This window comes from Talpa occidentalis, unplaced genomic scaffold, assembly GCF_014898055.3.
Source record: "Talpa occidentalis isolate TD23 unplaced genomic scaffold, MPIMG_talOcc4v2.1 talOcc4.4, whole genome shotgun sequence".
Lineage (NCBI taxonomy): Eukaryota > Metazoa > Chordata > Mammalia > Eulipotyphla > Talpidae > Talpa > Talpa occidentalis.
In genome coordinates this window covers 89136831-89159651 of record NW_023604295.1, presented here as the reverse complement: position 1 = coordinate 89159651, position 22821 = coordinate 89136831, and the positions used below count along the sequence as shown (strand labels likewise).

Genomic DNA, 22821 nt, shown 5'->3' with positions numbered 1-22821 from the left:
TGCTTGTATAAATAAATAAATAAATAAATAAATAAATAAATAAATAAATAAATAAATAGATAGATAGATAAATCTTTTTTTAAAAAAAAGCTTGTGTATGGGTAAAAGGGGTATAAAAAATAAATATGCAAATTTCCTCAGTGATCAACAAATTAGTACATTACTTCTCTGGTGTTATTTATTTTCCCAATATCATTTTATTGACTTGACCAATGTGTTAATTTCATTAATGATGGAAATAAACTTCAAAATCAATGTGTATTAAGCTTTATTAGGGTTTCTTCTTTGTTGCTAATATTATTTTGTGGGTGATTTACAGAAGATTTACAGCACCTCTTTCTGGGGTGAAAGTACAAGTTCTCCCTGAGGACAATACTTTCAGCCATTATCTTATGAATATATAAGTCAACAGACAAGCAAAAGTCTGTCTCAAGTGTCATTAATAAATGTTCATCAATTTGCTTTCATTTTTACCACAGCAAAAGTTCTATTTCTCTGCCTCACCTGCTGGACTATGCCAGCTAGTTAGATACCAAATCTCAAAAAGTACCAATTAAAATAAAAATAGCTAAATGTGGAATAAGTAACAAAGCGCGGCTTTGGAACAGTGTGAAAATTTATAAGCGATCATTATCAACACCTGCAGTCTGCTTTGCTTTGCTTATGATGACTCACTGACAAAAGTGGTAGCACAAAGGACTAAAAAGTGAAAAAAGAGGAAAGTTCAACTTTCTTAGTGATAATTAAGTTCAATTTCTCACAAATTATTTTTTAAAACTGACTCATATCATATATATTGATATCAAACTACATCAATTTATCTATCCTCAAAATTTTCCATTATTCAACTACAATTTAACTTTAATATTCTGTGACAATGTTTGGTAAAAAAGTAGCTTTTAGAGAACCAACAATGTACTTATTAAATTAGTTTCAGGGCCTCCCCTGGTGGCGCAGCAGTTGAGCACCGGGCTGCGGAGCTGCCTGCAGCCTCTGCAGCTCTGGTTCGATCCCCGGGAACCTGGTGAGGGTCCCACATGGCGCGACAGACCTCTCCTGTCTCACCCATTGCTCCCCTCAGCAGTGTATTTCATCAGTCTGCCTGTTCTGTTCCCTGCTCTGGCTCTGGTGAATTCTTTCACCCTCCTGCGCTTCTGACTGTACCTGGTGCTTGTATAAATTAATAAATAAATAAATCTTAAAACAAATAAATAACTAAATAAGTTTCATATTCTTTAAAATGAGGAAATATGTCTAGCACAGAACTGCTCAGGAAGCCCCACTCAAGGTGAACACTGATCATCAATATTTTATGTCATCTTTATTTTCTCTCCCTGGTTTTAATGTAGTGTCCTGTTTCTTGAACCAAATGATCTGAAAGACAGAAACCTCTACACCTTCCTTCATATAGTCAACATGGTATAGTGTAACAGTGACAGAATAATAGAAAAAATAATTATAATTTGGAAATGAAACAATGGAAAAAAACAGCAATAACATTCTTGGGATTTCTGCTCTTTAGATAGGAAAACCTTGTCCACTATCTATTATGGTCCTTGCCTTCCCTTCCTCAAGTTTCTTTGTTCTCAATTCTCTTATTGATATATTTAAAATAGATGTTGGAAAATGTGACCTCTTCATAACTGTGAATATTTTGTAGTCCATTTTCTACATATGCAAGGGTGGCAATAAAGTTTTGAGTCCAAAAATGTCAAACATCTATTGGGCCAAAGCTCACAAGTTCTTCAACAATATACTTTTTTTTTTTCCCTAAAAGCTTAGTTCAGTTTATTCCCATGAGTTTGATTTGCCAATAACCAACCAAAGTTGTCCTGAGGGGCCTCCCTGGTGGCACAAGTGGTTAAGATGCAGCACGATGATGCTATCCGCAGCCACTGCAGCACCAGTTAGATCACCAGCCAGGGAGGTTACCACATGGCACAGCAGACCTCTCCTGTCTCACCAGCTGCTCCCCTTAGCAGTGTATTTCAGTAGATCTGCCTGTTCTGCTCCCTACTCTATCTCTGGCAAATCCTCTCACTCCCCCATCTCAGGCCTGTACCCCAGTTCTTGTATGCATAAATAAATAAATACTTTTAAAAAAAGCTGTCCTGAACTTATTTTTTCCCCTAAACCCCATTACTTCCATTCTCAATGAAATTATGGTGCCCACGAGGCCATCAGAAATATGACAATGGAAGGACCATTTCTTAATTCTATCTGTGGGTTATATAAGAAAGAAGTTTATCTAACTAAAAAGATTATCTTGGGGCCTCCCTGGTGGCCCAGGGGATTAAGTCTCAGCACTTTGAAGCTATCTGAAGCCACTGCAGCATACATTCAATGCAGCATGAGTTCGATGCCTGCCAGGGAGGTGACAACCCACATGTCGCAGCAAAACTCTCCTGTCTCACCCACTGCTCCCTAGTGTATTTCAGTAGATCTGCCTGGTCTGCTCCCTACTCTATCTCTGGTGAAGCCTTTGATCCCCCACCCCCACCCCAGCTGTACCTCTGGCCAACACCCCAGCTCTTACATGCAAAAATAAATAAAACTTTTTAAAAAAAAAGAAGTTTCTAAAAAAATTTTACAAAGAAAATAATCCTGTCAAAAAATAGGCAGAAGAGCTAAAAAGAAACTTCTCTGAAGAGGAAATGCAAATGGCCAACAGGCATATGAAAAAATATTCAACATCACTTGTAATCAGGGAAATGCAAATCAAAACTACCATGAGATACCATCTTACACCAGTGAGAATGGCACATATTAAAAAAACTAGCAACAACAAATGTTGGCGAGGATGTGGAGAAAAAGGAACTCTCCTGCATTGTTGGTGGGAGTGCAAACTGGTCCAACCACTATGGAGAGCTGTGTGGAGATTTCTGGACCTACTAAACATAGAGCTTCCATATGATCCAGCAATTCCACTCCTAGGTATTTACCCAAAGGACACAGAAACATCAATTCCAAAGAGCACCTGCACCTCTATGTTTATAGCAGCACTGTTTACAATAGCTAAGCTTTGGAAACAGCCCAAATGCCCAAAAATAGATGACTGGATCAAGAAGATGTGGTACATATACACCATGGAATATTACTCAGCATTCAAAAAAGATAAACACATGCAATTTGCAGCAACATGGATGGCGCTGGAAGGGATCATGCTCAGCAAAATAAGCCAGAAAGAAAAAGAAAAATACCGGATGGTCTCACTCATAGCAGGAATCTAGAAAACTTAAATAAGGGACCAGGAAAATGAATAACTATAAGAAAGTGAAAATCAAAATCAACAAAAAACTATGAACCAGATACACTCTATGGGGGGTGGGGGGCAGGGAGGGGAGGGATTGGGGTCAAAATAAGGGGGTTGCAATTGTATGGGGAATATAAACATAAAATTTAATTTAAAAAAGTTTTTAAGTTTATCTTAACTTTATCTCACCAAAAAAATTGATTGGGCTTCTATTTTTCTTATGAATTTTTAAAATCCCTACTCTGTTGATAATTAGAAATATCTTGTCCAACCCTGTTAATCTTGATTTTCTGGACATTTAAGGATGCCTTTTATTTATGCTTGTGAAACCTGCTCATTATTTCTTATCTCTTTCTTATAATATTCTAGCAAAATTACAAGCAGATACCAAAAAACATTAAAAACTTTTTATCCATTAGCATTGTAAGAGCTACTTCCTCAGTTGATATAAACTTTGCCTCTCAGGTTACCCCAGGTAAGTTTATCAAATGGATTGTCAACAAACAATTTTTTCAGCCTTCGATGATGGTCTCCTAGCCAGCTATCAATACCCCTAACAATCTGGGAAATTAGTACTTTCTTATTTAGCCAATGATCTGAAACATTTCAGAAACTCAGCATTTAAAAATGCGCTTTTTTCACATTACAGTCTAGATGTAGGTTTGGCAACATTACTCAAAGTTTCTTAGAAGTTTGATTCAGGGATTTAATGCTTTGTTTCCAGTTGCTTTATGCCTAGGTCTAGAATTAGTGCAGTTTTGTGTCTTCTCCTTATTCGTCATAATTCAGTACCCTTGTCCAACCTAGATGTCGGAAAAACTGGGAACATTTATCTTATTTGACTAGAAAGGAAAGCAAAATAAGAGAAATCTCACATTTTACAATTGTTACACTCTTAATTTGTTGTGTTATAGTCATTCATTTGAATATGATCACTATTTCACACTTATCATTAAAAAAATGCTACATACAGGATGCCAGTGTGAAAATTATCACTCTCAAAAACTTGACACAATCATCCATTGATATCTGCCATCCATTGTGACTGTTGAGTAGTCAGATGTCAATCTAATTACTCTCCTTTAAAATAACTTATTCATCCCATTCCTTGCTTTCTAGATTTTCTCTCCTTTTTATGTAAGTATGTATGTTTTCCATTTTCATAGACTGTTGTTTTCACAATGATTTTCTCATACAAACTGTACTTTACATTAATAAAATAGTCAACCAAAGTCTCTCTTCATAGAAATATTCCAATTAATATATGAGGCAAGGATAGTAGAATTGTATCCTTACAATCATTCTGCAATTTCTCATCTATGAATGTATTTAAATAATGTTTAGTTTATTATTTCTATTATCATTATTATTGTTGTTGTTGCTTAACAAATTGACCCAATCTTTTGGAGATTAAAAGAAGCTTTTATTTTGCTAATAATATTGTAAGCCAGGAATTCAGGAACTACTTCAATGGACATTTTTCAGTTGGACTTTTTTCAGATTTTTGAAAGCAAAGGTTGAGACTACAATGATCTTGGAAAGTAAGTGGACAGAATATCCCAGGTAGCTCATTCATATCACTGAAAACTGATTGTGATTCTTTTTTTTTTTAAAGATTTATTTAGAGGGTTGGGAAGGTGAGTGAATTCATCAGAGACAGAGCAGGGAGAAGAACAGGGAGATGGAACAACAGCACTGCTGAGGGGAGCAGTGGGTGAGACAGGAGAGGTCTGCTGCACCATGTGGTATCTCCCTGGCCAGCTGGGAATCAAACCCGTCTGCAGAGGCTGTGGACATCTTCACAGCGCTGCGCTCAAGCACCTATGCAATGGGGGAGGCCTATTTGATTGTGATTCAGAACTAAAAGTTCTTATGTAAATTGATTAGAGAATCAACAAGTGGACTCTCCAACATGGCAGGCAAAGTAACCAGACTTGTCATATGACTTTCCTTAGAGCAGGGTTTCTCAGCATTGGAACTACTGACATTTGGGAATACATAATTCTTTGTTGTAAGGGGATGCCCTGTAAATTGTAGGATGTATGGCAGCATCTCCACCCTCTATCCACTAGATGGTGGTAGTTACTACCCTCTCAGTTGTGACAGCCAAAATGTCTACAGACATTATCAAATGTCTTTTGGGGAGGGGGTGAGTTGAAGCCTACATCATTGCATGTAGGAATCATTGCCCTAGAATGAAACCCAGTATGAACTATTGCATGATTTTTTTGTGACCTAACTTGAAAGGTGTCACAAAACTATTTCTGTATTCTATTGGTTAAAAATCACTAGTTAGCTGAGATCCAATGGGAGAAGCACACCTATCCTATTTCTTAATGGTGGAAATGTCAAAATAACTTGAACATGTTTAAAAATAGCTATAAATGGTCAGAAATAGAAAAATTACAGAAAAATATGATTTTTATAAAGCCACAGACCTAGCCAAAAATTAAAAACAAACCACAACAAAATGGGGAATATATTAAATGATTCACAGGCATTTAAAAGTCAAAATTTAATCAATCCTGATCATGAAAAATTCTCAGATTTAAAGGACCCAGTTTATGAAGCAAACAATATTCAAGTCCAAAAAATAATTGAGGAAAATTCTACAGTTTAAAAGAACTGAAAAGACATATCATATATCGAAATGTATGTATGTACCATCATTGAATTTTAACTCAAAAAACATAGGAGGGCCTCCCTGGTGGCACAAGTGGTTGAGCGCTGCACTGTGAAGCTGTCCGCAGCCTCTGCAGCACGGGTTCAATCCTGGCAGGCCCGCAAGACTCCCACATGTCAAGGCAGACCTCTCCTGTCTCGCCCACTGCTCCCCTTAGCAGTGTATTTCTTCAGTCTGCCTGTTCGGTTCCCCGCTCTGTCTCGGGTGAATCCTCTCACCCTAGTGTGCATCTGGACTGTAGCCCAGTTCTTGTGTAAAAATAAATCCTTAAAAAACAACAAAACAAAACAAAACAAAAAACAACATAAGAAAAATTATGGAACGATTTCAGAATTTGGGTATAGATTAGATGTTTGATATTAAATTATCATTAAATTTTTAATAGTAATAATGGTATCTTATTTTGCTTCAAAGGTTCATTTTACCTTGCAAATATATCCTGAGATAGTTGAAGATTAAAGAATTTGATATCTAGAAATTGCTTCAAAATAACATGAGACTCCTAAGGAGAGCAGTCATTTCTGGTTCTTAATAATCTTATGATTCTGAATCACCATTTGTACTATTTAGATGATAATCACAACCTTATTCACTTTTAGAATTGTCAATTTTTACCAAATTGCTATTTATACCTTCATATCAATAAAATATCAATTTTTTAGATTTTAATTTTTATTTTAATTATAAAATATGTGTTCATGATAAAATTTTTTGAAAATATAAAAATATTTGAGGAAAAATAACTAACTTAAAATTCAGAAAAAATGTTAAATTTATTATGTTTCCTTTGGTTATATTGCTATGCACAGTCATACCACAAACATAATTAGAGTATTCCTCCATTTATCAGTTTCCCAACCACATTAAAAATGAAATTTTATAGTTTTAGTCACATAGAATGTGTTCTATGTAATCCCAAGTTTTTTTGTTGAATATTTTAAAAATATTATTGTAAATGGAAACTTATTTTTGTCTGAGTCAATCTTTTGTCTATGGTAATGGTATTAAAAATACTTTAAAAAACTGAATTCATTTGTTTCAGTTTTCAGTATTTTTCTCTTCAGTATTTTTTCATCTTCCAAATCTATTCTTAGTTTTATTTTATTTCTTTCCAAGGAATTCCTAAATGATAAAGATATTCTATTATATTCAAAATATAAATTTCTACAAAACTTATTTATCAGCAGTAGGTAATATAAGTTGAATACACTCCCAAATCTAAGAAGTTACATATTTTTTTGTTGGTCCTCAGGATACAGATTCAAAGAAGTCTCTGGTCCAGTATTACACCAAAACTCTAGCATGGTTACGTGGGTTACCCCTTGCCATAAGATCATATCTAGGGGCCTCCCTAGTAGTGGAAGGGGCTAATTCTCAGTGCTCACAAGCTATTACCAGCCACTGCAGCATGAGTTCGATCCCCAACCAGGCCAGGGAGCTAACCCACATGATAGATGTTTCCTGCCTCACCCGCTGCTCCCCTCAGCAGTGTATTTCAGTAGATCTGCCTGTTCTGCTCCCTACTCTGTCTCTAGTGGACCTCTCACCTCTGGCCTACCCCAGCTCTTGTATGTATAAATAATTAAAAATAAATATTTTTTAAAAGATCATATTATATTAAGTAATTATTTTGGGTCAATTATAGGAGAACAAGAGAGTGATTTAAGTTAGAAAGGTCTTTGGGGGTGCATTCTAATGATTGTTAGAAATAATGTAGAGATAGACAACTGAAATGAATAGGAACTGAGTCCAAACACTTTAGGATATTGGGAGCTATTACAACACAATACAGCCACAACCAAAATTTTAAATTGATGGGCATTTGAAATCTTATTCTGATGTCAGATGGCAAAGAGAAAGACAGCTACACACTAAATAAATGATAATCTCCATAGAGTTACAACTTTGACTCACAGATTTCATATTCTGGACATTGAGATCAGTGGACAGCTATAGGTACATTTAAGAGAGGCATTTGGCTCCCGTGTAACTCATTAAAGACAAAAGAACAGTCATTATATAAGTCCTGAAATTTTCTCTTGTCAATCAAAGAAATGCTTCACTAACAGTGAAAAATACCAATCAGCTCTGACCCATCATGACTGACTGCCAAATGCCTGGTAAACTGAATACTGAACAAAGAACAATTTTAAAATTTTCTCTTTCTCATAAAGAACAGGAGCTAAAGGCAGAAATTATAAAGCTGTTATACTTACTATTTCTCTAATAAGTATTAGAATAATTGAACACGGAAAACAAGATATATTTTCTTTCTTTTGGAGAAACTAGGTCAAATTCTGGTCTCTACTGATGGGTGACGTCTCAGATTTTCTACTTTTTTTTTTTTTTTAATATTATGTCCTAGTAGCTAAGGTCAGGAAGAAAAAAATAATTCTGGACTGTTTATGCAAGTTTTTAAATAAATAAAACTCTCCAGTCACTGGAGGTATCTAAACAAGATATGAATGATGGTGATTAGGAATACTGTTTACGGAAGAGTCATCAGAAGGTTTATTTGGATTTTAAGACTGATAACATCACATCTATGCCGAGTTTTTTTTTTTTTTTAAAGATTTATTTATACTTTATTTATACACTGCACTGGGTACAGTCAGAAGCGCAGGAGGGTGAGAGAATTCACCAGAGTCAGAGCAGGGAGCAGAGCAGGCAGACTGGTGAAGTTCACTGCTGAGGGGAGCAGCGGGCAGCAGGAGAGGTCTGTGCACCATGTGGGACCCTCCGCCGGTGGCCGGGGATTGAACCAGCACTGCAGAGGCTGCGGGCAGCTTCGCAAGCCAGCACTCAACTGCTGCGCCACCGGGGAGGTCCCCGAGTTTTTTTTTTTTTAATTCTTTAATATCATAGATCAAATAATATTCTACCACATTCCAGATATATTTAGAGGGTAACAAGGCAATCCCAAACATATTGGTGGAAGACAACAGTTACATTATGTTCATGGATTTTGTGAATTAGGAATTTACATACAGCATAGTGAACATGGTTTGCATTCTGTGCTCCGCAATTTTCAAGGTCTCTATAACATAGAAAACAGAACAAATAATATTCTGTGATTATAATCAATAAAAATGAAGCTAAAACAAAACAAAGAAACAAAATACCAAAAATCAAAAAATTAAAAACATAAACATTCTTTTACTTTAAATTGTAAAAAACCTTGCTATAAGCCAATTCCTTGATAAAAGGGGAAAAACACAAAATTACAGAATTTTTAGAACATATCTATAATGAAAATACTACATACCAAAATGTTTGAAGTAACAAAAGGAACAATATGAAAAAAAAATCTACTATCTCATATAAACATATTAATAAAAATCATAAAATCATATTTTCTAACTCAAAAATTTGGAAAGGAACACAAAATAAAGTGAAGGAAATCACAGAAAGGAAAAATTGTAAAGATCAAAGCAAAAATTGAGATAGAAATCAGAAAAAATAATAAAAATAATGATTGGTTTTTAAAATATCTAACAAAATAAACAAGTCTTTCCCTAATCTAATTTTAAAAAGATGGGAGAAAGCATAAATACACAAAATACTAAGTAACTAGTGGTAAATAACCGTTGAATCAAAACATGTGCATGTATCATGTACATGTATACATATATAAATATATATACATAGGTACATACTTATACACACATCTTTATATGACTTATTTCTATAACTCAATGCAAATAAATCTGAAAGTAAAATAAAACGAGCAATTCTCAATGAAATACAATTTACCAAAATGACCAGTTGAAAATAGAAAGGTTAACTAGGTCAATTTCCACAGAACTGGGACATAGTTATTAAAATGTATTCACATAAAAACACAGGCCCAAATGGTGTCACGGCAAAAGTCGACAAAATCTTCAGAAACTAGATAATATTCCATTAAAACTAATATAAATATTCATCTTGACTTGTTTCAGAGACAAAGGAAATCTTTAAAGATTTTGTGAACCAAGTAGAACAAAGATACCTAACTCCGATAAGGATTTCACAAAAACAAGCGTTACAGATCTATGTCAAGGGGTATTAATACAAAAGGATCATGCAGGAATACTTGTTTTCATGTCTTACTTATTGAGTTCTTGGGGAAACTTATTCATATCCATTAAATCTTCAAGGTAATATCCTCTAGCAGTCTATAGTTCGTTCATCCACAGAGATGCCCAATGCATTCCCCTATCAGAAACAGAGAAGCTACTTTAACAAAGATGTAAACCTCACGGGCTGCATAGGACATAGAATATGTTTCTTGATTCTCAGAGTGAATCTGAAGTGGCAGTAGAAATTTTAACTGTTTATTCTGCTTCTGTGGGTTTTTCCCCTCCTGCATTCAATTTATCATCTTTAGTTTGTTGTTGCCGTTTTCTAAATGCTTAAGATGAATATTAATAAGTTCATGCTGCCTTACTGTCACATCTCAGAAAAACTTCAGAGGCATCAGAGATGAATCAGATGTAGTTACACCAATAAAATTATATAGCATAACTACCTAAGATAGGCAAGCCTAAGGAAGTACTGTCTGACCTTCAGCATGCAGCAACCCTGTTTCCAAGAATGTACTAGGCCTATCACGAAAAAATGTCAACAGCAACATGATACACACAAATGGGCTATTTCTAGATTACCCATACCCAAGAAATAGATGGAGGCAAGATAGCACAGATTAAAAAATAAAATGGATATGATAAAAATAAAATCTCTAAGAAAATGTCTTCCTTGGGACACAAAGGGGTGATACATGAGATATAACAAAACCATGCGCATGTTGTCTGTGATCTCTGAGGACATTTGCCTTAATTCCCACTTGAGAGTGAATGGAGCAGTGGGGCTAAGGTCATTGGGGGATGTTTGGTTTTTGTAGTATATGTGGCCCTGTCTTTAGGGTAGGAGGGTGTAAGAATGAAAAAGCAAATAGAAAAAAAGTGGAAAAGAATGGAATGATTGAGATTAATGGAGCTCTAACTGGATCTATTTTGTCATGCTCCTCCCCAAAGCTCTCAACAATCACATGAAACTTTAGGAATGCACCATGCAGAATTGATTAGTTAAACAATAGACCACACAGAACTGATTGGTTAATTGCCACTCCTCCATTGTCCTCTGTCTCCAACACATGCCCTAGAGTAGTACAGGCAGGGAAGACCTAACTGTCAGAAGGAATCCCTAATACTTTTCTAGGGTAGCACTCTTGTTGGTCCAAAAACATCTCTCTTTTAAGGGTTTGTGAAACTATACACTCCAATGTTATTAGTATCAGTAGTGTTTTCTGGAGCAAACTTAGCTCCAGGAGCTGCAAGGTTGAATGTAGGGGCTCCCCCCAATTGCTCCAGGTCCTCACATTGTAGCACCTTAGTCAAAACACTCGGTTGATGGTAAGGTATATCTCAAGGTGCCCTCTGGTATGATAGTGGCTTGTTCTGGTGTAGCTAAGGCACCACCTGGCATGGGAACAGAGGGCATGGTGTCTCTGTTGTTTATGCCCATGCTACCTTCAGCAGCCATCTGGCCCATCCCTATACTCTACTTCTTGCATCAGGGAAGTTCTCTTGCATCCTTCCTGCTGTCACTGCATCATTTCATCCTGCTGTCACTTTATCTCTTCCTCACAGTGCCTATGCTCCCTCTTCTGCCTGAGCTCTGATTGCTTTCATTTTTGTTTCTTGATTATGCAGTTCTTCTACCTTCCATATTCGTCACCAACATGACCTGGTGCTCATGGCAAGAAACCCTCATCTTCATCTCCATTTCCAGCTTCTCAGGAACTTCCTTTTGTTTTGTTGTTTTTCCATCTCAATTGTTTCTTTCCAGTGAATGGCATGCTCATACTCAAATGAGCCAAGCTATGCAAATCTTTGTGGTTTCTCTATCTCCATGTGAAATTGCTAGTTCTTTATAACCAACTTCTCTGGAAGTCCCTCTTTATCAGTTTAGTGATCCATGAGCTCCATAGTCACAGGCCTTGGAAATGTAGCTAGCAGGAAGGATTCTTCCCTGCATCTGTCCAGAAATTTCCAAACAGCTGGTTTCCCTGATAATTCAACAATGTCTTTTCCTGAAGCATTTCCTCAATTGTTTACAATGAATACAGCCCTCTAAACCTGGTAAAACAAAGAAAAGGCTTCCTCCAGGAGTTCATCAGACACACACTGAGAAAGGTTTAATTCTGTGAGGGATGCTTCCCCTTATGAAAAAAACTTCACCTGCCTTTCCATGTTTTTCAAATAATTTTCTTATGTTGTCCATAGTAATGTCAGGAGGGAAATTGTCCACAAAGAACCAGCTACTTTGGATGAAAGTCTTGCCTCCTGATTTTCTGAAATTCTTCAGTTCAGTAGTCAAATCTTCATTTTGGCTGTTGGCTTGTTGCCCTCATGCAGTTATTGGTGGCAACAGTGGCTGCGGCTATTGTTGCTTCTTATGGTGCTGGAGGTGATGTTGCTGATGCTTCCTTGGAGTATGTTTTTCCTTCCCCAAGTTGAAGGTTTTATTACTTTGAAGTTTTTCTTCCCTCCACCTAATGTTCTCATAGTAATGTTAACCTTGATATTGTTTTTGATTTGTACATACCTGTACAAATAATTTTATTCCTCCTTGGTGGCAGCAATGATTGGAAATTTATTCTATGGTCTTATACAGAGTTGAAAAACCATGTTTGTAAAAGGTCATATAATAAATATTTTAGGTTTTGAGAGACATAATTCTGTCATCACTATTCAACTCTTCTATTATAGTGCAAAAGCAGCTATAGACATCAGACAAGATATTCACAAGCAATTGCAAATGAACAAGCATGACTGAGTCCAGTATAACCTTATGCATAGGCACTAAAATTTTAATTTCCTATAATTTCCATGTGTCACAAAATATTATTATTATTATTTTGATTTGTTTCAATTGTTTTAAAATGTAAAGTCTATTTGTGAGTCATTCAAAAGTAGGCAGTGGGCTGATTTGGCCTATTTGCCAACTCTGATCTAATCATTTAGTGATTACTGTTGATGAATGATCGACATCTATTCTCAGATGAGAGACTAGAAAATCTGGTTTATTAAGCTGTTGATTAATTGTCTATTTTGAGTTCAAACTGCTTTAAAAATTCTGTATTCATTAGGATTAAAGCTTTTTGATGTGCAGAACAATGCATTTTTTGTGCAACTGAAATTATACAGTTGATTCACTGTTCATTTATATGTCTCTTTACCTATATTTAAACTATTATTTTACTTCTCATTATTCTCTTCCTTAGAAGTTGTCTATGAATTACATTGAAGAACTCTGTTGGGAATATAGAGATAAATAAGCACTTTTAGAAAGAAAACAGTTCTAAAATTTTCAGGAAATAAGTAAGTAAAAATTCTTAATATTTTTGTAAGGTATATAGACTTAATAAAGTTCCTTCTTATAGAAATTGTTAGCAAAGAAACACTGGAAATGAAGCTAATGAGTTTAAGTTTCTAATTTATCTATGTTAAATATTACACATGCATATATTGTGTTTTACTTGTGGTTTTATCACTTATAAAATGTTAATATGAAAGTGATAGACTCTTACAGGTTTACAGATCCAATAAGCTGATGATACCTCTTCATAATATTTAGATTATGAAAAATAAAAGTTAGCATTTAACTAACTCATTATACTAATAATATTTACATCAATAAAAATTTATATGTGTCAACTTAAAAGTACTCTCTAAAATCTTGGCTTAATGTTATACTGAACAGATTAACAGGTAATTTTAAGATATGTACATGTTTTCTAAATATAATGGACTACTGAAGTATTGATCAAAGGCTTTTACTTTTATGTATTTTTACTTCTAATTTTTATATGCTACAGAAAGTTTATATCTTGGAGGCATAGATTTCTTTGCCTTGGTTTTTAATACATGACTCTGAAAAGCAGCTACAAAAATGTCTTACAATTCACATTCCATTTTGATGAGCATGTCTTTTTGGTTTCTGATTAATTCGTTCACTAAAACAACAGCCAGTGAGTTATGTTCCATAGACCGTATCTGTCCGATCATCTGTTTCTTTAAATAAAATTTTATTCTAACACACTCAAATCCATTTATTTATGTATTGTCTAAGACTGTTTTCCTGCTATAACAACAGGCTTGAGATTGTAATACAGAACATATGATTTACAAATCCTAAAATATATATTATCTTGCCATTTATAGAAAAACTTTTGTCAATCTTTATCTAAAATATGAAAGGCTACTCTTCCCCTTAGGTGTAATCTATGCAAAGGGCAGAAATTCTGTGTCTTACAAGAAGAATTTTCTGTATTTTATGTTTGCTGTCTTCACCCTGTCTTTGACCATTAACAAAGAAACAGTTTCCTTCTTGGTGAAGTAACTAATATTTCTTATATTTCTGTTGTCTCCTTCTGTATTTATTTTTAGATGCTGTATTGTCACTTTGATTAAATAGAAAACTAAGTGTTTTTCAGGTATTCATGATCCTATCTTTCTTAATCAGATTTTCAAATGCTTTGTGGTGACTTACACTTGCTTTTCCAAGATCAGATCAAAATTTGTACCATATTTCTTAATTAGACCCACAGTTTAAGAGCTACATGTGAAGAGATGTTAAATTAGAAGAGATACTCAGATTTCCTTAGGTTAAGTTTTTGTGCTTTATAAGAAAACCCAGGGGTGTTCTCAATGCTCTTTATGAACATTATGTTTTTACACTCAGGGGAAAAAAAAAACGGATCAAAATCTTGATGAAATGGATATTTATTATACAGAGTTAGAGATTATTACTTTTCTCCATTCTATTACTAGTTTCAGTTATAAATTTAGTTATCACAGTGGGCCTCCCTGGTGGTGCAGGGGTTAAAGGCAGCACTGTCAAGCTACTGCCAGACACTGTAACAGAAGTTCAATCCCAGACCGACCAGGGAGCAACCCACATAGTGTAGCAGACCTCTCCTGCCTCTCCCGCTGCTTCCTTCAGCAGTGTATTTCAGTAGATCTGCCTGTTCTGTTCCAAACTCTGTCTCTGGTGAATCCTCTTACCCCCTGCACCTCTGGCCTCTACTCCAGTTCTTGTATGCATAAATAAATAAATCTTTAAACAATAAATGAATGACTGTGATTAAGTATTTATCATCTACAGTTAGTTTTTTATATTCTTAACCATGTGCCTTAAAGCTCTGCTATAAATTCAGACCTGAGTGCATGTATTCAACAAGGTCAAGTCTGAAACCCTCATGTAAAGGATTGTAGAAGATTCTCTAAGCAATTAAAACTTTAAAGAACAGACTCCTGGGTACAGTCCCTGATCTTATATTATTTGGCGCAACTTTCAGACCACACCATTAGACTGAGTCACAATTGCCAGGACTCCTTTTAGTCCGGAGGTAAAAGATTTCATGAAAGCCTGCTGACCCAGTAGAGCAGATAAGGATTAATTAAGTAGCACTCTTGGAACTTAAATTAGAATATTTTTATAATGATAATTTGTTTTGAATATTGTTGATTGCTTTTTAGTACTCTTTTTTATGATTCTATGAAAAAATATTTTCTTAAAATATCTCTCTTAATTAGATAGATTTTACAAACTAAACTAAAATATATTAAAGTGATATCTACTCAGTAAAGCCCCAGAATTCAGAAACACTGGGTACATTTCTCTTTATGACAATAAACGCAAACAAAATTATCATTATTCAAAGTTTTAATGATTATCTGCATAACTCATAACAAGCCCATTGATTTCTTTGTGTGAGTGAATGAAAGAATGAGAGCAAGCAGAGCCACAGTCTCTTGGGAACCTAAGAACTGATATGCCATCATTCTTTTTTTTTTTTTTTTTTGCCATGCTCTGCTTACTACAGGCAAATCACTGGATCTCACCCTCACTGAAAGGGAGGGGTTCTCAGAAGGGCCTGAAAACCAGGTGGTAAGGATATTGCGGGACCATCAGTCAAGTTGCTGTATGAGTCACTAATATAAACTTACTGAAGAAAAATAGTCAATAAACCTATTAAAGGATGTTTGATCCCATTAGTAAAAATTAATACAAATTGAGACTACAATTTCACATTCACTGTATTAAGGAAACAAAGTCTGGCCATACTAAATAAATGTTGGCAAAAACTTGCAGAAATAAGTGAGTGATGGTTACATAAACTGATAAAACCTTAAAAACAATTTCTTATATCTTAATAAAGTTCACTTGCTAGATAATGTATAATTCAGTAATTCCTCTATCAAGTAATTCTCTATCTAGAGAAATTACACAAGAACATCAGGAATTGTTCTTAGTAATAGCAAAAAAAAAAAAAAAAAAAAAAAAAACCAAAACTTAGAAACTAGAGTGGTGGATTGAATGGTTGTAAATTCATACAATATAAAATTGTAAACATAGTTAAAGATATAAGAGAGATAAAGATATTACTTGTGAGGAAAGCAAGTTACAGGAAATACAGTGTGACCCTATATAAATGTTCAAAAAGAAAACATTTTCTACTTAGGAATATACTTGCATGTGGTTACACTACATTAAAGAAAGTAAATTAATGATTAACACAAGATTAAAATTAAGTACAGGGCTTCCCTCGTGACCTAGGGGTTAAATCTCAGCACTATCACCGCTCAGGCTGAGTTCGCTCCCCAACCAGGAAACTAACCCACATATGGCGCAGCAGACCTCTCCAGTCTCACCTACTGTTCCACTTAGCAGTATAGTTTAGTAAATCTGCCTGTTTTGCTCCCCACTTTGTCTCTGGTGAATCTTCTCACTCCCCATACCTCTGACCTACACCCCAGTTTTTATACACAAAATTAATAATAGCAATAGTAATACTAATAAAATTAAGCACAAGTTCCATGTAAAGAGGAAGGAGGAAGACATGATGGAAAGGAGCCCTTAGGAAGCTTCAATTCTTTCTTCAGAAACTGGGAGGTAAATACATGAGTATATTAAACCAATTAAAAATATTGGTTATTATTTTTAAATTATCCATTCACATCACATACACTTTCAATTATATATTGTGCATTTTAGCTGAAATAGTAGAATGTCTTTGACCTTATGAAGAGGACCAAATTATCACTGTAGCCAGTGAGGTCAAACTAAAGGAAGTCAGACGTCATAATATCAGTGAAAAATAATCACTGTACAGACTTTGCTAAGAGTACTCAGGAAGGAATTATTCAGTCACTGCTTGTGTGTCCGTGAAGGTATCCCCTGAACAAAACAAGGTTATTTTTGTATTTTATTCACCCTTATTGCTTTTTCTCCACCCAACACTTTATTAATATATTAGATATTTCTTTCTTTATGAGAGTCTATCATATTTTATACTTTCTCAAACTCATTATTGGGAAGAAGAGAATAAAATAATTAAAAATAATATAATTATATGAATTATAATTTCTCCACAAAATTCCAGTTTTGTTCTCAAATAATTTTCAGTGTTTTCACAAAATCAATTTATAAAGTTTATTTTTTTTTTAAAAGATTTATTCATTTATTTATATAAGCACTGGGTATACTCAGAAGCGTAGGAGAGTGAGAGAATTCACCAGAGCCAGAGCAGGGAGCAGAACAGACAGACTGACGAAATACACTGCTGAGGGGAGCAGCGGACACAGCAGGAAAGGTCTGCGCGCCATGTGGGACCCTCGCCCAGTGGCCAGGGATCGAACCGGCACTGCAGAGGCAGCCCAGCACTCAACTGCTGCACCACCAGGGAGGCCTAATTTATAAAGTTTAAAAACACAAAAAAGCAAAGAGTCATATACATATAAATTTCTAAGAAACAAGAAAATTTCCAGAAGGTGTCAAAATATTACTATCAAATAAGTTGATTTGTATATAAATAAGGATCTCAAAACAAATAATGTAACAACAGTATGAATGTTCTTAATGACTTACACAGCCAGCACTGTGTCTGTCTATGTAACTCATTTAAAATATATTTAGCAAAATATTAGCTCTAAATTATTTGCCTCCACTGACCCCTGAAAATAGCTTATTTTTGTGGTTTGAATATAAATAGCTCAGAAATGCTATCATTCCATCTGAAAATTAAAATCATTAAGTGCTAGATTAATGAATATTTCAGTTAGCTCACATATTTAGAATAGAAAAGACACTGAATTTGTTTTGACAGAAGTGATTAGACATTTTTTTAACATTTTCAATTCTGAGATTGAAGAAATCAAACATGATGTCACATAATTTAGTGATCTATTAATCTTTAAAAAATGCAGAATGCAGTTAAATTATTGATATAATGTTACTAGTTGTAGGAATTTAAATTTTGTTTCAAATGTTTGGAATATTTTTTTTTAAGATTTTTTTTTAATTCATTTATGTATACAAGCACTGGGTATAGTCAGAAGTGCGGGAGGATGAGAGAATTCACCAGAGCCAGAGTGAGGAACAGATCAGGCAGAGGGACCGAAGTACACTGCTGAGGGGAGCAGCGGGAGGCAGGAGAGGTCTTAGCGCCATGTAGGACCCTCTTCCGGTGGCCAGGGAGCAGCCGGGGATCGAACCGGCGCTGCGGAGGCTGCGGGCAGCTTCTCAACCCAGCACTCAACCGCTGCACCACAAGGGAGGCCCTCAAATGTTTGGAATATTAGGAATAATGTAACACTTCAATGTACTGACCAAGTATTCCTTGAAAAGTATATTTTTATTTATCTATTTTAATAAAAATTTATTGATTTATCTTTGGTTTTAAATGTTGTATCAGTGTTCATAGAAAGCTTTACACCTTGATACATATAAACATATACCTCACCACACCCATGACCAAAGTTCTAGTGCCACCCACAATTTCACATTCACTGTATTAAGGAAACAAAGTCTGGCCATACTAAATAAATGTTGGCAAAAACTTGCAAAAATGTGTAAGTGATGGTTACTGAAACCCTCTACCCTTTCATTTCATACCCCCCTTCTTGCTGGTAACCATATTTTTTCTTAGAGTTTAAGTTTTAGAGAAATTCATTTTTAAATTTCTAGTTTTTCTATCTGCTTAGAATTTGTAAGCAATATAAAGTGGGGATATTGTTTGGATACTTTTTCACTTTTTTGTATAATGTGAGACAGCCTACATTCTTATTTACTAGTCAATCTAATGATTGTTGAAACTTCATATAGAATTAACATCAACTTAATAAATGTGCACCTTATATGTCATTTAAAATTTTTTAAATTTCGATAGCTGCTCAGAATTGCAAACAGAGCTATCATTAAATCCTTCAATTATAATCATATATATATTGGGACATGAAAATATATATATAGGATTACATTTAAGTATATAAGTATATATTTAAGATATATACATGTAGTAAGTTTGGGACCTGAGAAGTGCCAAGATTTTTCTTGTGCCTAACAGTCTATTAGCCAAGAAAAAATTATTAGATAATTAACTATAATGGCAGTGAATAAAATTAAGAACACATAAAGGTGGTTTGTATCAGTAGGCAATGCCCACCTAAGTCTGAGGAATTGCAGAAGGAGGTGGATAAAAAATTGAAGGTAAAAGGAATAGCATGAAATGAGGTACTGCCTAGAGCAGGAAACAACATGCGTGCCAGGCATTGAAAGATAACCCTGTAATTTGGACTCAGAGATCTGGGGAGGAAAGCTAGAAGTCACCCAGTAGTATTAAATTGTAGCATGGATATATTGCATTCTCTCACAGCTCGCTGATTAGAACGAATAACGTGATTCCATGCAATCATAAAGATGTAAGAAACTAAAAACAAACAAACAAAAAAAGATGTAAGAAACTACATTCCTATCATGAGACTGGATTGTAGAGAACCAAAATAAACACAACCAAAGACTGCCACAGAGACCAACTCTGTGTAATCTTGCTCTATCTCTGTCCCGATACAACAATATTATATCATTTTGTACCATCACCCACCTATTTTTACATCCCAAACTAGTCTTTACATTTATTACAAACAGCAACTGGACTGTCTCTTTCATGAGAACTCTCATAGTGTAGTGTAGAAAACAATACAGACAATACAATAATAATTATATATATATATTATACAGGATTCTAATGAGAAAAAGAACCATATATATGCATATATGTGCATATATGTGTGTGTGTATCTGTGGGGGTAGAGGGGAATTGGAAAATTTGGCTCATGCAATTATGAAAGCTGGTAAGTCCTACAATCCATCTTCTGTAAGTTGGAGAATCAAAAGCATCATTGATATAATTCATTCTGAATTCAAATGTCCAAGTATATCAGAAGGTCACTGATGTAAGTCCTGGTCCAAATCTGAAGACCTGAGTATCAGGAACTCTAATGTTTGAAGGCAAGAGAAGATAAATGTCACACCTGAAACAAAAAGAACAAATATGTCTTTTCTTCATCTTTCTGTTCTCTACCAGTCCTCAAACTACTGGTTTCTCATGTTGTTACATCCACTCTTACCTTCTTTCTTCTGCAATACTATCCACCTAGAAACTATTATCCCATAGTCAAGTTATAAGTCATCTTTATATTTTGTTTACCTTTCAAATAAGTTATCCATAACCATTAACACCAACTATTTTACTCCATAACCACTTAAACCTATGTAAGTCAGAATTTTTTTTTTTTTTTTTTTTTTTTTTAGAGACATGTTTTATTTATTTATTTTATTTGTTTCTTTGTTTATACATGCACTGGGTACAGTCAGAAGTGCGGGAGGGTGAGAGAATTCACCAGAGCCAGAGCGGGGAGCAGAACAGGCAGAAGGACCGAAGTACACTGCTGAGGGGAGCAGCGGGCGGCAGGAGAGGTCTGCGCGCCATGTGGGATCCTCCTCCAGTGGCTGGGGAGCAGCCGGGGATCGAACCGGCACTGCAGAGGCTGCAGGCAGCTTCGCAACCCAGCGCTCAACCACTGCGCCACCAGGGAGGCCCTGTAAGTCAGAATTTTATTCCTATTCCTCTACCTCTTTTCTAACCCACATTACTAAATCCAATGAACAACACTTTGTTCACAATTTTACCCAAAATTTTAGTAGCATCAATACTGTTGAACAATTCCTATTTCTTGAAGCACTTGTTCACTTCACTCTCAAGACAACACTCTCTTGGTTCTCTCTCAAACTTCCACGCCTATGCATTTTTATGAAATAGAATTACTAAGCATAGAATTACCTTATGATCAATCCATTCCACTTCTCAGTATATACCCTAAAGAATAGAAAGCAGAGACTAAAACAAATATTTGTATACCCATGTTCATAGTAGCCTTATTTGCAATACCCAAAAAGTATAAACAATCCAAATGTCCATCAACTGATGAATAATAAACAATGGTGTATTCATACAGCAGAATGGTATATATGAATATATATGTATGTGTGTATATGTACGTGTGTATATACAATACATATAAAATTCTGAAGGATTTTGTGTGAGAAAGGAATAGATTTGGCCCAATAAAATAAATAGAAAGACTGCAAGAGTTAAAGAGCTAAGGAGAAAATTAGAAATTTGGTTATGACATTGCTGAAACTAAAGTAAAAAAGGCAACTGAATTTTATGGTGTAATTTAGTGGCTGATAACTGGTTTTCCTTCTTCTGCCCCTGCCTTAAGACAGAATCTCAACACTGAAAAAGAGTAATCTCTATAAACTTAAATAAGAATGTTTATACTGCCATAGAAAATCTCTGCTAGGTCCCCACCTCATTCAGAGTGATTCCTGAGCCCCAGGGCACAAACCTTGGGGCATGACTTGTTTTACCAAGGCCCACTGCCTGCATGGCAGCACCTAGAGGCTATGTGGCAAGGTGGTTTCCCACCACGCTGCCCCAGTGTGTGCGGGCAGTAGTCCAATGCACACTGCTCTGAAGGAAGCAGCTGCCCAGGAGTTCCCAGCAGCACCTGAGATGCAGCCTGTGGGCAGCCTTACCCCCGGCACCTGCCTCAGGTCCTTCCTCTGCCATTGCCTGCACCTGGGTCTTTGCCACACCCTTCTGGTGTGTGGTGGTGACCAGCACTATGGCTCAGCATTATCTGGCACTGTTGAGAATTGACCTACACTTTGCATCTGGGTCACCTCTGAGAGCTGTTGGCCACTTCTGATGGTCCAGCACTGCTTCCCGGTGCTGCTGCCTCCATTGTTGCCTGGTCCAGTATTTGGTGCTGTCTGTCCCAACCTTCAGACTGTGGCTGTGGGTTGCTGTGGCATCATCTCAGAGACCCCACCTGTGACCACCTCCAGCTGCCACTGTGAGTTGGATCTTCGCCCACGGCCTGCCCAGGTTCCATGAACTCCAGGCCCTCATTGGCAAATCAGCACCATCTTGAACAAGCAGTATTTTGTCAGGGACTTCTGGACACTGTGGACATTATCTGGGTGAGATAACCAGACAATTTTGGCCTTAGAAACTCTTGGTTCGCCTGTTAAATAAACACCATTGTTGTTCCGTGGCCTGAATGGTCATGCAATTGTGTGCATGGATGAGAACTCATAGACAGTGGCCTCTCCTCTATCTTGGCCCACACTAGCAGAGCTATAGCCCTGTTTCATGAGTAAAATGGAGAACTTTTATTTTGCTATACAAGGTTCCACGTGACCTAGCTTTCCTAGATCTCTGACTCCTTTAGATCTCAGACTTCCATACTCTGGCAGTACTTGACTTCCTCACTCTTTCTGGAACATTCAGCTATACTCTCACCTCCCCATCCTCTACACTGCTTGTCCCAGATGCCTGAAGACTCCACCCCTCCTAACCCCAGCTATTGAAATGTCTCCACTTCCTTCAGATCTATTTAAATAGTATCTTATTAGTAAGGCTTTCCTTAACACAATATAAAATAATAATCCCCTTCACCAACAATTTGCCTGTTTTATTTTTCTCTGTACT

General features: G+C 35.8%; 1 pseudogene; it reads right to left on the bottom strand.

The window, feature by feature from the left end:
- Nucleotides 1-11170: 11170 nt before the first annotated feature.
- Nucleotides 11171-21897, bottom strand: LOC119258192 (non-POU domain-containing octamer-binding protein-like; annotated as a pseudogene).
- Between the last annotated feature and the right edge of the window lie 924 nt (nt 21898-22821).